The sequence below is a fragment of the Phacochoerus africanus genome, chromosome 8 (assembly GCF_016906955.1).
Source record: "Phacochoerus africanus isolate WHEZ1 chromosome 8, ROS_Pafr_v1, whole genome shotgun sequence".
Classification (NCBI taxonomy): Eukaryota; Metazoa; Chordata; class Mammalia; order Artiodactyla; family Suidae; genus Phacochoerus; species Phacochoerus africanus.
The window spans coordinates 16,895,238-16,910,967 of record NC_062551.1 but is presented as its reverse complement, the minus strand read 5'-3'; the positions used below and the strand labels follow the sequence as shown (position 1 = coordinate 16,910,967).

The 15,730-nt window shown below is 42.2% G+C and overlaps 1 long non-coding RNA gene across 3 annotated transcripts in view; it reads left to right on the top strand.

Moving 5' to 3' along the window:
• The window catches only part of LOC125132736 (uncharacterized), a 39,402-nt gene extending 26,440 nt beyond the window's left edge, over positions 1-12,962 (top strand). For 2 of the 3 annotated variants that reach the window (XR_007136313.1, XR_007136314.1), the window contains exons 2-3: positions 11,816-11,944; positions 12,868-12,962. This is a non-coding gene — a long non-coding RNA (uncharacterized LOC125132736). Of the gene's footprint in view, positions 1-11,815; positions 11,945-12,255; positions 12,399-12,867 lie in introns of those variants that run through there. The other variant, XR_007136312.1, reaches the window with a different exon arrangement.
• Positions 12,963-15,730: the final 2,768 nt, after the last annotated feature.

The following is a 15,730-nucleotide window of genomic DNA, read 5'->3' as shown; positions in this document are numbered from 1 at the left end:
TTCATTCCTTCAAATGAGCTCATATCTCTAGTTGTGGCAATTATTCACAGCAAGGAAAGAAAACTGGTTAAAATGTTGATATGTGTCACTTCAAATATATCAGGGATGTTGGAAGCATGTTTGTAAAATTAATGTATCTGAAGCTAAAAATCAGATTCAGCGGTAACATTATTGATTATATTCTATATTAATTTATACATTATATAAATACAATAGGAAATAATTTAAGGCGTATTGAGTATCTATTATATGCGAGACATTCTTTTAGGCGTTCAAAATACCAAGAACACCAAGATGATGTCTTCCTTTCTCTCAGTGAAAGAAGGCTGGTAGACAGACCTGTGTAAGCATGTGCCATGGATGGGTTGGAACAAAGACCGAGGAGCCAAGGCAGCATAGAGAAGAGTGATAGGTTCCTCAGTAGGAAGAGAAAGTGTTAAGAAGGGCCTTATGGAGTTGTCACTTAAAATAGATTTTGAGCAATTAGAGATGAGCATTCAGAAGTGGAGTAGGAACACAAAATCTTTTTTAAAAAGAGGTTTTATTTTTTAGATCAGTTTTAGGTTCATAGCAAAGGGGAGTGGGACGTATAGGGAGTTCCCTTATTCCCCCTGACTCTGCAGGTACACAGCCTCCCCCACAACCAACATCCTGCATCAAAGTGGTACCTTTGTTGTACCTGAGAACCTCCATTGACGTGTCATTATCACCCAAAGTTCATAGTTTGCATTAGTGTTCACGCTTGGTGTTGTACATTCTGTGGGTTTTGAAATGTATAGTGTATAATGCAAATGTATACTGAGTTGTGTCCACCATTTTCTGTATCATACAGAATAGTTTCACTGCCCTAAAAGTCCTCTTCGCTCTGCCTAATCATCCCTTCCTCCCTCCCAACCCCTGGCCACCACTGATCTTTTTTCCATCTCCGTAATACAAAAACTTTTGAAAAATTTGAAATGTTTGAAGTACCATTGTGTGTGTGTGTGTGTGTGTGTGTGTGTGTGTGTGTGTGTGATATATAAAGAACAATGAAATAAATGTGTTCACTTCCCCAGCTGAGGTGTTAGAATATTACCAGTATTTCTGAAGCTCTGGTGTACTCCTTACCAACTGCTCCTGCCAGTATTTCAAATTATTTAATATTTCTATATCTTGTTGCAAAACACAGAAATCTTAAGACCTACAAAGCCAACCCCCTTATTCTTATCTTTTGTTAGGTCTGTGCAAGGTGAAATGAAGGAGTGGGTTGATGTTTGTCTATTGAAATCGGATTATATGGAAAGCTGGTTTTTGTTTTTGTTTTTTGTCTTTTTGCCTTTTCTCGGGCCGCTCCCATGGCATGTGGAGGTTCCCAGGCTAGGGGTCCAATCGGAGCTGTAGCCACCAGCCTACGCCAGAGCCACAGCAACGCGGGATCTGAGCCGTGTCTGCAACCTACACCACAGCTCATGGCAACGCCGGATCCTTAACCCACTGAGCAAGTCCAGGGATCGAGCCCTCAACATCATGGTTCCTAGTCGGATTCGTTAACTACTGTTTTTTTTTTTTTTTATGGTGGCGAGAAAGGGGGAGTCCTGGATAACCTGAATGACTGTCAGTATAATTTGAAATAGGAGCTAGTCTGACTTATTCAAATTATAGTTTCTGCTTCACTTTGAGCTTTATAGACCTTTCTTTTCTTGCTCCACATTGAATGACTCATCTGTTGCAATATGGTGAATCCACCTATTTGCTTATGGAGACTCATTCGGAATTTTCATGCATATAAACTTCCGTGTCAGCATGGACTACTCATTTTTAAATTTAGCAACAGGTAGTTTCAGAATTAGTTTTTCATTTGGCTGATGGTCGTGGCCTCCGTTTTCAGTTTCTAGTTCCATAAGACTTATAGGTGAATATATTTTATATTAAAGGCAATGGTATGTTGAAAAGTAGAACTCTACAGGAAGCAAACAGTAATCTCCCCCTCCCTCTCAAACCCACTCTGGGGGCCAGTTTTTTGCCTACCCTAGCTAAAGCCTCAGGCACAGCCCTTAGCTTTCCCAGCCACTCTTAGATTTAAGAAAATATACTCTGATGACCTCTAGTCATAATAAAAATATACTTTTGGCGATAAAAAATGACCAGTCCAATGTAACATTCTGAACTTCATTAAAGCCACTCTTCTTGCCCAGCTTGGTGCTGCGTTAGGTTGAGAAGCCCACAGCAGGAGGTGGGGACACGTTGACTTTTCTCTTTCCCTCTCGGAGCTTTTCCCCCCCACCTGTCCCAACCCCATGGTAGGGCTGGGAGAGGTGAGGAGTTGGGGCAGGCACAGGAAAGTCTTCCTGGGAAATCCTCTCATGATTAGCTGAGCTGGTGGTGGTCTCTGGGCTTGGCAGAGGCTCTGACTCTGACGCACTCTCCCCGGTGCCCCTTCAGGGAGTGGCAGGTGGCAGATGGCAACGCACATCCCTCTCCTCTGGCTTCATTCCAGGGTCCACCTCCAGCCTGTTTCTGCTGAGGTACCCTGACCTTTTTGGATTGGGGCCTCTTTTACGTACGGGCCAATCGTACAATTGCTGTAGCGATTAAATGAAATAACATATGTAAAGAGCTCTGTGTGGCACATATTTTTTTGAATACGTTAATTAGTGATTTATTGGGTGCCTTCTCTGTGGGGCACTTTGCAAGTGCTTTATAAACCTAACTCGATGCCAATCCTATGAGATCGATTTAAAGGGACTTAAACACATTATGTTATTTATGTTATTTGTAAGGTCACACAACTAGAAAGTGGCTGAGCTTGAATTTGCCCGCAGCTCTGTCCCATGCGGGAGTCTCTGGTCCTTTGGACTATGTTTTACTGCCTTCTGAAAGAGCCAGGCATGGCATGGTTCTTCCTGTTCTACACCCTGGGAAATCTGGTTAACAGCCATGGGTCCCAGTGCACATTCTATCTTATGAGTTTCTTAAATGTCAGGCAGGCTATAAATCTACAGGAGCACTTTCTTAGACATTTTCACTGGACCACACCTAGCTGCCTTTGGGCACCTTAACTTCCTTTACATAAGTCCTCTGTCTCTAGGGACCTGGGACAGGTTTCTGGGCAACTCAGTCTGAGATTCAAGGAAATTTATCTTGATAATCCAAGCAGAACCTGGGTTTTCCTTCCAGAGAAATGCCTCCATGTTTCATGGCTCATATGTTCATTTGCACCCGTGGAGGTCTGAGCCTCATGGAATAATCTCGGCCAGCAGGGAGATGACGGTAGAGAGGTAACCGCACATCTTCCCTTTGCTTCTAGTAGTTCAAGAACCGAAGACCACCTCTGAGCTGCCAAAGCTCTGCTGTGCCAACTTCCTCAGATGATTCCCAGGGCAACCCGTGCAGGTTGGCAATCTCAACAGACAGGCCTGCAAGAATTTGGAATCTTGTTCATTCTTATTCACTTGGGGCAATGGGCGGAGAAAATTCGCTTTTGGAAAGAATTGGCCAGAGTTAGAGTAGGATAGAGCAAACCGTGGAAAGGAAACAAAATCTCCAGAATATTAGCTCTAATTTGTTTCAGTAAAATGTGTCGCTTAATGAAATCCTAACGGCAAAGCCAGGTCCTGGATATATGCTGCTGTGAAACATCAGAATGTTCTAAAACTGCCATCAAAATTAGCTATGGTTTAGTTCCTTTAACCTTATGCCCACCAAACTGCAAAGTGCCACAAGCAGATCAGTTTGAAAATCTGACTTTTATTTGCCCTTGTCGCTTCCGGCAAAGAGAAGTTGAACCCCAGATCATAAACTGGCCAGTTTCTAGTGCACAGATAGTTATTCAGCCAACGTCAGTAGATTACTAACCCTTCTTTCCTCTGTGATGGTGATATTGTGATATTGTCAGAGAAAAGTACATTCGAAATTCTTATTTTGTGAGCTGTAAAATGAGTGAGGTCTTAAGAGTACCAACTTGGGTCTATTTTTTGGCGCTGTGGAGAACTTAGCGATAATCAGGAAAAGACATCTCTCTCTCTTTGTGCCTCCACTTCCTCTGCGAGCAAGTACAAATAATAAAGCCAGCCCTCTAGGACTGCGTGAGGCTGTTATGGTAAAGTATTTCAAGCTCCTTGGAGAAAACGCCTACTCAGTGAAGTTGCTTTGTTATTCCTTTTAATGTCAATTATATTCTGAAATATGATTTCAGAATTTCAGGATCCCAGGCCCTCTGATGGAACTGGCAGCTGATCGATTCAGTGGAATTTCGTGTTCTCTTTCTCAGCCTTCAACCCAAATTTGCCTTGGCTAAAAGAGGTAAACCATACAATTATGGTCAGAACCATAGTAATAAATCTACCGTGACAACCTTCTTTCCACCACATATCTTTTCTGGTATTTATCTGAATATACAGCTTATGAAAACTAGAAGAGATTATAATTTCAGTAGCACCAGCAAAGCAACTCTATGAGTACACAAAGCCATTTAAACGATGATCTGCTTGTGTTTTTCCAATGTGCATGTCTGAAAGGTTTTCTTTCTTTTTTTTTTTTAAATTAAAAAAAGGAGACAAACAGTTAAAACTATGGAAGTTCCACGCCTGCTGCTTTTTCTACACCTTGAGGACTAGCAAAATCTTTAATATGAGACTTTATTTGTACAAAGCAAAACTTCAAAACCACTCAAAAGCTTTTCTTATTAACTGCTGTCAGTCCTGTGATTTACAGAGGCAATAAAGAACGAGAGGGGGCACATTTATCATGGAGTTCAGCACACCAGGAGCCATTTTCTCCAGCAGTAAAGGCAAGTGATAAAAAGAATTCTTTTGTTCTATAACCAAGACACATTCCCTGCTCCCCGTTCTCTAAACTTGGGCGCGCCAGGCTTCTCTGGTGGCAGCTTGGCGCTACCTCATCCCCACTTAATGATAAATTGTTAACATGAAAACATCGATGGTACACCTGGAACACCTGGCTGTGAAAGGCGCTTCGTGGTTTCCTTCAACACACAGTCGTTACCCACCAACGTGTTTGCAGTATTAAATCCCACTTTGACTTGAGCAATGCTGTGTGTGTGTGTGCTTTCTTTGGTTTTCAGAGGTGGGTAGATGAGAACGTTAAGTCATGTGGGTTTTGTGTGTTTAGTAAAGAGCGTACAAATTTTGATTTTTGAATTACAAATTTCTTGCTGTGTCAAAGACTGCCTCACCCGAATTTTGATACTGAAAAGCACAACCTGTTCCAATACACATCTTTTTCATTTTGCTTTGTATTTGATTCAGATTTTGTATTTTGTGTTCTAGGCAGGCAGGTGTGAGACACAGAGACACTTTTAAACTGTCTCTGAGCGTCGATTATACATTCGTGGGTTTTGAAATGCATTTGTCAGACTTTGAGCTAAGGTGGATGTTAAGGCTCCACCAGTGTTGCTCTTAGGGAGACTTATAAAATGGAGCATTTTGGAATATTCTGTAATTGGGTACATCCATCATCCAATAGTATTTATTAAGTGCTCACCTGTGCATGACAATATATTGGGGACAGAAATTATTGGGAAAAAGGTCAATGACTTGGAACCAGAGACAGTGATAGTGTTTATACCTTTGGGAAAATGAACACAAATGTGAAATCGTGGATGCCGTTCCTAATGGAGCAAGTTAATGTAGTTAACTTAGTCCTGGAAAAAGACGAGAACACTCAAGTATTACCTCCCGGCATTTCCGAATTACACAGTCCTTAACTGTGCTCCTATTGATGTCTTCGTGAAAAACATATTCAAAAGACAATAGTAAGGCAGAAGACAAAAAAATCCAGGAAAAAATTTCAGGCCAGATGCTTTTGTGACTTATTGACCATTTTTATGAACCTTTAGCTGGGAAAGAATTTGTAATGAAATTATGTGGGAGTTTCATTTATCCATCTGTTGTTTGCAATGTATAATTTAGTGGTTAAAGTTATTCTCTTGCTTCTGTCACTATCAGTTTCTTTTCAGAGGAAGGGGAAATAGGTCTTTCTGTCAGTAATTTGGCAAAAGTGCTGAAAAGCCCATTATCCCTGTTGGAGAGAAAGCAAACCAGCCCTGGTATGTGAGGGCCTGGCAGACTTCAGAGAGAGAGATGAGCCCAACAAGTAGCTTCCAGTGAGAGATTTTTTTTTTTTAAATTTTCTGAGAGTTACTGATCGTTAGACATTCTTCTTGAATCCACCTAACATTTTGTCAGAGCATAAGTATCTGCTCCTTACCCACCCCCCCCCCCCGCCCCCGCCAAACAAATTCATTGGTATAGAAGATATGGGATAGAGAAGGAAAAAAAGCAATCGTTTGCATGAAGAAGTCGGAACTCGTATGTACTTGATGTTATATTCTATGCACTTGGGGAGGGACTGAGGATGGTGGGAAATTGAATACTGTGCTTCTGTGGTGTGCTTCTTAAGAGTATTTCCTTAGCAAAAAAGGAGCAGCTGTTAGGAAGCAGAGAAAGCATTGTCAGCAGCCTGAACATATGGAAGCCTGAAGCTGTGGTTGATGTGTATGTCTGGGCACCATTGCAGAAAGACCATCATAATTGTTTGCTGGGATTTTAGGTCCACATCTCAATGTTGGAAGGAAAAACTTTTTTTTTTTTTTTTTACAGAGGCTTACTTTTTTTTTTTTTTTCTTAAATATGGCTTTGAAGGGAATTGTATTTTATTTCTGACACTTATTGTATAGTAAAATCTCTAGTCTCTGATATTTAAAGGTGGAAACTTTTAACTTTTAAAAAAACCAACTCTAGAGACTTTTTAGTACTCTAGCCTCTCGAATAATCCTAAAGCTTTGAAAAATGAAATACTTGATTTTATGAAGCAGTTTTGGGGTTGGTTTTTTTTCCCCCTAAAATGTATGCTTTTATGTTGGGTAGTTTAAAGACCAGCTGTTAACTGAAACCAACCGTCAATGAAGTTACATAAAGTTATGTTTCCTATTAGTCTTGTATCTTTCCTATTAGTCATTTATGAAAGAATATAGGAACATCTAAGAGAACTCTCAACAAAAATTGAAAAAACAGATGCCAAAACCATATTGGTTTGATGGTTTGCTGCTTTTTTTTTAAAGTGAACAAGGAGCTCAGTAATTATTAGTGGATTATGAAATAAAGCCTGTGTTGCCAATTTATCACAAAATTATTTCTAGTAGCTTGCAGTTGAACATTGATGTTTTACTAGAATTTCAGGAAATCAAAAAAATCAGTTGAAGGGAGTTCCCGTAATGGCGCAGTGGTTAACGAATCCGACTGGGAACCATGAGGTTGCGGGTTCGGTCCCTGCCCTTGCTCAGTGGGTTAACGATCCGGCGTTGCCGTGAAGTGTGGTGTAGGTTGCAGACGTGGCTTGGATCCAGCTGTGGCTCTGGTGTAGGCTGGTGGCTACAGCTCCGATTCGACCCCTAGCCTGGGAACCTCCATATGCCGTGGGAGCGGCCCAAGAAATACCAAAAAAAAAAAAAAAAAAGACCCCCCCCCCAAAAAAAAAAGTCAGTTGAAGTTTATGCCTTGGGAGCACCACGAAGGAGGAACTATGACATTTTCAATAGTTGGACATGTATGGGCCTCTAAAGGTGTGTTTATTATGTTGTCATGGTGAGCAGTGAATTAAAAAAATAACAAGACTGCTCCTTGGGTAGTTGTGACTTATTGGTAGTTATCTTTACGAGAGTTCCATGCTGACTTAAGTAAAGATCTTCAGGGAAAAAAAAAAAAACAAACTTTATTTTTCAAATAAATTCAGCTCAGAGCCCACAGGCTTCCATGACACCACACTGAATTATTATTAATGTGCTCTGCTGTGAGAATAATGCTTGCTGCTGTTTAACAATAACCCCGTCCTCTGGAATTTCAGGAAAGTGGTAGGAAAATGAGAGGCAGATTTAAGTGCTGCTGCTGCATTAAACGTGCTGGTTGACAGGCACAACATTTTTATTGTTACTTGTGCAAAGGAGGGCAGAAAGGGATCTTTATTCCGGGTCAGGTCACATGTGGGACTGGTGAAGAAGTTTGAGAGGCAGTTTTGGCAAGCAAGGGCATTGCTCCTGTTCAGGAAGAGATTTGTCCCACCTCTGCCTTTACCTCGGAGGTCCCACTTCCATCCTTCTCCCCAGGGTTATGTTTCTTGAAGGCAGGGATAAGATCTTTCGAGAGTCTCCCTCATTGACTTTCAGAGTTTATTATTAAAATCAGATATTGGGCTCATTAGTACTTTTTAACTTTGATGTTTAGTAGAGTGATTTTTTTTTCCCTCTTTTTGTCTTTTTTAGGGCCGCACCTGTGGCATGCAGAGGTTCCCAGGCTAGGGGTCGAGTTGGACCTGTGGCTGCCGGCCTACACCACAGCCACAGCAACAGCAGATCCAAGCTGCCTCTGTCTGCAGCCTACACCACAGCTCAGGGCAATGCCGGATCCTTAACCCACTGAGCAAGGCCAGGGGTCGAACCTGCGTCATCAGGGATGCTAGTCAGATTTGTTTCCACTAAGCCACAACAGGAATTCCCAAAGTTAGATTGATTTGAAGTTCCTTATCATGATTATAGAGACCTTTTCCATTCGGAACAGTCTTTAGTCAAGGTCCTCCAGACCGCATTTCCAAACATATATTCTGCCATTCCCAGTAGTTTGTCCTCCTCCGTCTCTCTTCTCCCCACACGCCCATCTTCTAGCCATGCCAGACTATTTGCCGTTCTCCAGATATGCCTGCTACTATCTCGCCTCTTTAGTGCCTAATACCTCTGCGCCTTTGCTCATGCTGTGCAGGTGGAATACTTGTACACCAGCCCCCATGCCTTCTACAAGGTCTAGATCCTGTATCACCTCAGCAAATGGCTCTCAAGTCCCTGCATGGGCTTCCATGGAATAAACGTCTCCCCTTGCTCTTCCCCTCCTGCACCCACTTGTTACAGTGTATTCTTTCTTGTTTGCCAGCGGACCTCCCCTTCTTCCCCGCATGGTGGGCCCTGGACGTTGGAGGGAGAGTGACTCTTACCTTTGTATCCTGCATGTGGTCAGGAACAGCACGTCATGTGATTATACACGGTCGGTGGTAGATAAATCTTTAGGGAGTGTAATTCAGTCATGAGTGATTGCAGATTCCTTATAACCTGAGACATTCAAGGAGTCTGCAAATTTTTCAGAGGTCATTTAATTGTAATTCCGGTGGATGGAGCCTTATTTTATGAGGGAGGACCTGTGGCCAATAGGGAGACAGCTTCACTGAAGTGTGAGGTTGGTGAAGTTCCTTTTGCTGTGCGGTGTCTCGCTCTGCTTCTTGTGCCTTTGTGCTTGCCGTCTCAGTGTAACTTCCCCCTTGGGTGGGGAAACGTCAACAGACAATCTGAAAGCCGCTATTTCAGAGGATATTTAACATGCTTTTCTAAGGTGCTTTTGGTATATTTTTTAACTAGTCCTTAAATTTCCACAAATTCATAGGAATCTTAGAGACCACCTAAAGGCGCTTCCTTGCCTGGGCAGAAACCTCTTCCTAGACCTTCCTCATTGTATCTGCCTCAACACGTTGGTGATGGGGGGGGGAATTGCCGCTCTGACCATTGAAAGAAAGCTGGGGAGAGGGTAAAAAGTGTCTTCCTATGATAGCTTGTTCACAGTTTGTCACTCTTCCTCTTGTTTTTTCTCTTCTAAGTTGAATATTTCTTTCTTTTTTTTTTAGGGGCACACCTGTGGCACATGGAAGTTCTCAGGCTAGGGGTTGAATTGGAGCTGCAGCTGCCGGGCTATGGTCCTGCCATAGCTACACAGGATCTGAGCTGTATCTGCAACCCACCCCACAGCTCACGAGAGTACCCCAGATCCTTAACCCACTGAGTGGGTCCAGGGATTGAACTCCTATCATCATGGATACTATTTGGGTTTGTTACTGCTGAGCCATAACGGGAACTCCCTAGGCTGACTATTTCTAATCCTCCCCCACGTGAATCCAGATTCCCATCCAGCACAGCTAGTTGAGACAGACACCTCATCAAAGTCACCTGTTCCACTGGCTGGCCATTGACCAATCGAATTTTCTGTCTCTGAAATCTGACTCAGAGACAGGAACTGGAGTCAGTTAGCTGTAGAGAGCTGAGCTAAAGGGGCCTATGGAATAGAGGCCTGAGTCAGCACCATGACAAGTCAAAGTCAGATAAAAGCTACATTTATGGTGGAGCCAAAACCAAAAATTAGGGGAAGCCGAGTGTAGAGAGGATGGAGCAGAGCCCCACGAAGAGAATTAGTGACAAGGGTTGTGCAATTCCAGAGACAAATGGAGAGAGAGGCTGTGTCAGTCCCCAAAGGTGGGGCCTCATGGGACCTGGAACTGAGAGAGCTTTTTCTAGTGGCATACAGTGGTGTGGCGCAGGAGAGGGCATGCCAGCAATTGCTCAAGAGGCCGTTTAGTGCTCATCTCTCGAGGCAACGGTGGTTAAGATGAGGGATGCTGGTGTGAGACGGACAGGATTTGGGTCCTGTCTCTTCTTACCACTGTGTGACTTTGAGTTATTTACTGACTTTTCCTGGGCCTTAGTTTCTGCCTCTGTAGGGTGGGCACAGTACTAAGAACTGCATCATAGCATTGTTGAGGAATCGAACAGATTAACTTGTGTAAAGCATTTTACTTGAATGTGTACCTGGCCTCCAAAATGATAGCCATTACTGTTATTTAAAATAGTGATAATCGTGCTTGTTTTAGTGTCTGAAAACATTTTTCAGGCCTATTTCTGGAAGTAAAGCATGGTGGTTAAGATGATGGACCCTAGAGTCTGACTGGAGGATTAGTTTAAAATAACACCATTTCCTGGAGTTCCCGTCGTGGCACAGTGGTTAACGAATCTGCCTAGAAACCATGAGGTTGCGGGTTCGGTCCCTGCCCTTGCTCAATGGGTTAAGGATCCGGCATTGTCATGAACTGTGGTGTAGGTCGCAGACGCGGCTCGGATCCTGTGTTGCTGTGGCTCTGTTGTAGGCTGGCAGCTACAGCTCCGATTTGACCCCTAGCCTGGGAGACTCCATATGCCGAGGGAGCGGCCCAAGAAATGACAAAAAGACAAACAAACAAACAAAAAAAACCACAATACCATTTCCAGCTATATGACATAAGTTTTATAAGCTTCTTGTGCCTCGTTTTCCTTATTTATCTAGTAGGGATGCTAGTACTACCTACCACACAGAGTTCCTTTGAAGGGTAAATGAATTAATATGTGTAAAATATTTAGAAAGTAACTTGTATAGAAAGGATCTCAGTAACAGGGAACTTTATCTAGTCACTTGTGATGGAACATGCTGGAGGATCATGTGAGAAAAAGAATGTATATATGTGTGTGTGACTGGGTCACTTTGCTGTACAGTAGAAATTGACAGAACACTGTAAATCAATTATCATGGAAAAAAAATCATTAAAAAAGAAAGGATCTCAATAAATGTTATCATTACCTCTTATGACTTTAGAATGCCTTTGGTTCTTTTTTCTTTCTTTTTTTTTTTTTTTGTCTTTTTGCCATTTCTTGGGCCGCTCCCTCGGCATATGGAGGTTCCCAGGCTAGGGGTCGAATCGGAGCTGTAGCTGCCAGCCTACGCCAGAGCCACAGCAACGCAGGATCCGAGCCGCGTCTGCAACCTACACCACAGCTCACGGCAACGCCAGATCGTTAACCCACTGAGCAAGGGCAGGGATCGAACCCGCAACCTCATGGTTCCTAGTCGGATTCGTTAACCACTGCGCCACGACGGGAACTCCTGCCTTTGGTTCTTATTAAGACACATTATTTTTATGAGCTATAGGAGACCTAAGTATATTTACTTGGTTGCTCTTCTGTCTCATTTTTCTCTAGGGGGATCGTAGTCTGTCTGCTGGTCATCTCCAACTGATGCAGGGCTTCACCAGGAGTCACCGAAGTAAAGCCTGGAGATGTCCAGCAGGACATCCGGATTTGGAGTTCAGAAAGAGGTCTAGAAGAAAGGTATACGTTTGAGTAGCTATAGCAAAAGCCATGGGAATGGCTAAGATCATCTTGGAAGAAGGTTCAGAAGAATGAAGGAGAGAAAGGGTTTGGGACAAATACCCGAAAGAGGTTTTGGAGTGATTTTGGCAGAGGGTGACCAAAGGAACATGAGCCCGCAGAATATACTCAGTGTAGTCAGACAGGTGATACCAATAAGGAACATGACTAAAAACATACTGTGTGTCAGACATTGCTCCCAGTTCTTTTATTCATTCATTTAACCCTCTTAACACCTCTTATGTGGCTGTTATTATATTCTCATTTTACAGGCGGGAAAATTAAGATCCAGAGAAATTCAGTAATTTGCAGCAAGGCTGCAAAGCTAGTAATTGATAAAGACAGAGGAATTTGAATCTAGGTAATCTGACTCTAGATTTTACAATCTTCTTTTCTGTTTTAATATTTTCTGCTTTTGTTTGGATTTTTTTTGGGGGGGCACGCTTGTGGCATCTGGAGATTCCCAGGCCAGGGAATGAACCTGCACCACAGTTGCAACCTGTGCCACGGCTGTGGCAATGCCATATCCTTAACCCACTGTGCCACTGGGGACTTCCTGTTTGGATTTATTTTATTCAAATATTGTTGACTTACAATATTGTGTTGGTTTCTGCTGTACAGTAAAGTGATTCAGTTATATATGTATATATATTCTTTTTCAGATTATTTTCTATTATAGTTTGTAATAAGACAGTGAGAATATATTTCCCTGTGTTACAGAGTAGGACCTTCTTGTTTATTTTATATATAGTAGTTTGCATCTGCTAATCCCAAACTCCTAATATACCCCTTCCCCCTCCCCCTTTGGTAGCCATAAGTTTGTTTTCTATGTTTGTGAGTCTGTTTCTGTTTTGTAAATATGTTCATCTGTATCACTTTTTTAGATTCCACCTGTAAGTGATTAGATCTTACAATCTTCATGACCAAATGACCTCCAAGGGCAAGTAGAAGAAAAACTGGAATAAATAAAGACTAACAACTTGTCTCTGTTGGCATTTATCTCCCTATCTCTCTCTCTCTCTATCAACATTTAGATTGTTGATTTTTTTTATTATAAACTGTTTCAAACCATCAGCATATGATATTCTTTAGCAATAGCAACTTCATGATACATTTAGAAGGTAAACATCTGTGAATTGAGAAATGAAAGTGTATTGGTCAGTTTTTGTTGCAATAGTAATGCGTGACAAGCAATCCCAAGATGTCGGTGGTTTTCAACCATAAGCACTATTTCTTGCTCATGGATCTGAGGTTTGGCTCTGCTTCAGGCTGCAGGATGGGTTAGGTTGTTTCCACGTGTACATTAATTTGTTATGGCTACCGTAACAAAATACCACATACAGGGTGACCAAAACCACAGAAATTTATTTTCTTACAGTTCTGGAGGCTGAGAGTCCAAGATCAAGGTGTCAACAACTTTGGTTTCTTTTGAGGCCTTTTTCCTTTGGTTGTACCTGTCAGTGTCTCACTGTGTTCTCACTATGTCCCTTCTTTCCTATGTTTCTCTATGTGTGTCAACTTTCCTCTTCTTATAAGAACACCAGTCCGATTGGATTAGAACTCATTCTAATGGTCTCTTTTTAATTTAGCCACCTCTTTCAAGACTATCTTCACCTTACAGTCACATTTTTCTTTCTTTTTTTAAATGGCCACACCTGTGGCATATGGAAGTTCCTGGGCCAGGGATTGAATCTGGGCTGCAGCTGTGGCCACACTAGATTCTTTAACCCATTGTGTTGGGGACAGGGGTCAAACCGTGCCTCTGCAGAGACCCAGGCCACTGTATTTGGATTCTTAACCCACTGTGCCACAGCGGGAATTCCCAAATACAGTCACATTTTGAGATACTAGAGGTTAGGGCTTCAACATATGAATTTTGGGGAAGGCGGAGCACAGTTCTGTCCATATCAATGTGTCTCCTTATCCTGGGGCCTGTGGCTAGGTGGGGTAGAAGCACAGGATGCCTCTTAGGGCCTCAACTTGGAACTGGCACACTGACCCCTATGTCCACTTTCCATTATTTAAAACAGTTTCATGACCAAGCCCAAAGTCAATGGGATGGGGGAATATACTCCATCCACAACGGAACTGTGGGGTGAATATGGAGGGAAAGAAACACTGCAGATAAACCACACAATCCAGTGCAGAGCAATTGCAAGGTCTTTTCCAGAGAGTTTTACTAAAGGAAGTAGAAGGATGGGTAGTAGGTAGATAGGGACATTGTTCTCACAAATATGTAAATGGCTAGTAACTAACAGGTTTCCCCAATGGCCTTTCAGAACAAACCTGCCAATGTCATGGCACCGAACAGGTATTCCTTCTCCTCCAGCCACTCTTGGCTTCTTGGTGATCCCTCATTGCCCCCTCTTTGTTCACATTGTTGTCTACTGAATGCCTTTCCCCATTTTTCTGTTCCTGGATAACTGCTATTCATCCTTCAAAACTTAGTTCAAAAGTCACTTTGTTCGTGATGCTTCTGGTTCCCTGAGGCAAAGCAGGTACTTCCTTTTTTGTTCTCTCACAGCACCTCTGTTTTAGCTTTTATTACTTTTTAAATTATAACTTTGTGTCACTCAAATATCAGCTTTTCTCCTGTCCTCTGGGCCCAGCATCATCACAGTCAGTGTACGCCCTGGGTCCATGAGGATGTGAAGTTCAGTGCTGCTTTGGGCTCACAAACTAACGTGGCCATCACCACTCATAAAACCTGAAATAACTGCCACCCTCAGCTACTACACAGAAACAAATAACAATAGTAAAATTCAAGTTCACTTATATAGAAGTCTTAAGAGGAAAGATGATTTTGGAGGAGAGGTGGAAGAATGGGTTGTATCATACTCCAAGGCAAATAACAACAAAAATCCCTTCTGGGCATTTCCGCTCTTGCCTCAGTTTTTTTTTTTTTTGGTCACTAGGGATTCCTTAGCTGCCCAGCACTGCCCAGTTCCTCTGGGTTTTGCAGGGCTGCTGGCTTGTAGAATGCTATTCAAATAGCAAATGATGTATGTGGTGCTCCTTGGAGTTGTGTGTTGTGGCCCTGGGCCAGTTGTATCTTCTCCCTTGCACATTTGTCTAGACTCTGGAGACTCTAAATTGCTGTTATCTGTTAGGCAGAACAATCCACCTTGCTCCATTTAGTCCTCCAAGTGCATAGTGATACTTAACCCACAAGAGGAAAAAACAGGATCCACTGACTTTAGAAGGTTTAGTGACCATTTTTGATTATTTTAGGATGCGCTTTAGTGGGCCCTTACCTTTAGGGGCTGATCAAAACATTTTCTAAACCAAAGTAATGTCCCCTTGTAAGAAATTCTTGCTGTAGCTCTTGTGATACTACACTCCCCTCATATCATTACATTTATTATCCACTTAGCTATTTCCTAGCTAGACTGTGATATTCTTTAAGACAAGAATTTTGCTCTATTCATTTTTGTATCCCAACATCCATTACAGTCCCTGAAAGGGACTTCAAAAATGTTGTCTGAAAACCTAAGTGAGTGCAATTCAATACTGTTTATTTTACATTGTAATCAGGAAGCCAATGGAAGTTGAATTAGAAACGTGTAAATATGTTTCCACATTCCTAGAACTGAACTAGAACTCTTATTTTATTGAACCTGAACCTGAACTAAATTGAAACAAAGCTTCTTGATATTTTCAGTGTAAATAAGTTAGAATTTCTTCCTGGCTTGAACCAGAGATAAACTGCTCCACTGCTGAATGCAAAAGAGGAACTAATTTGAAATG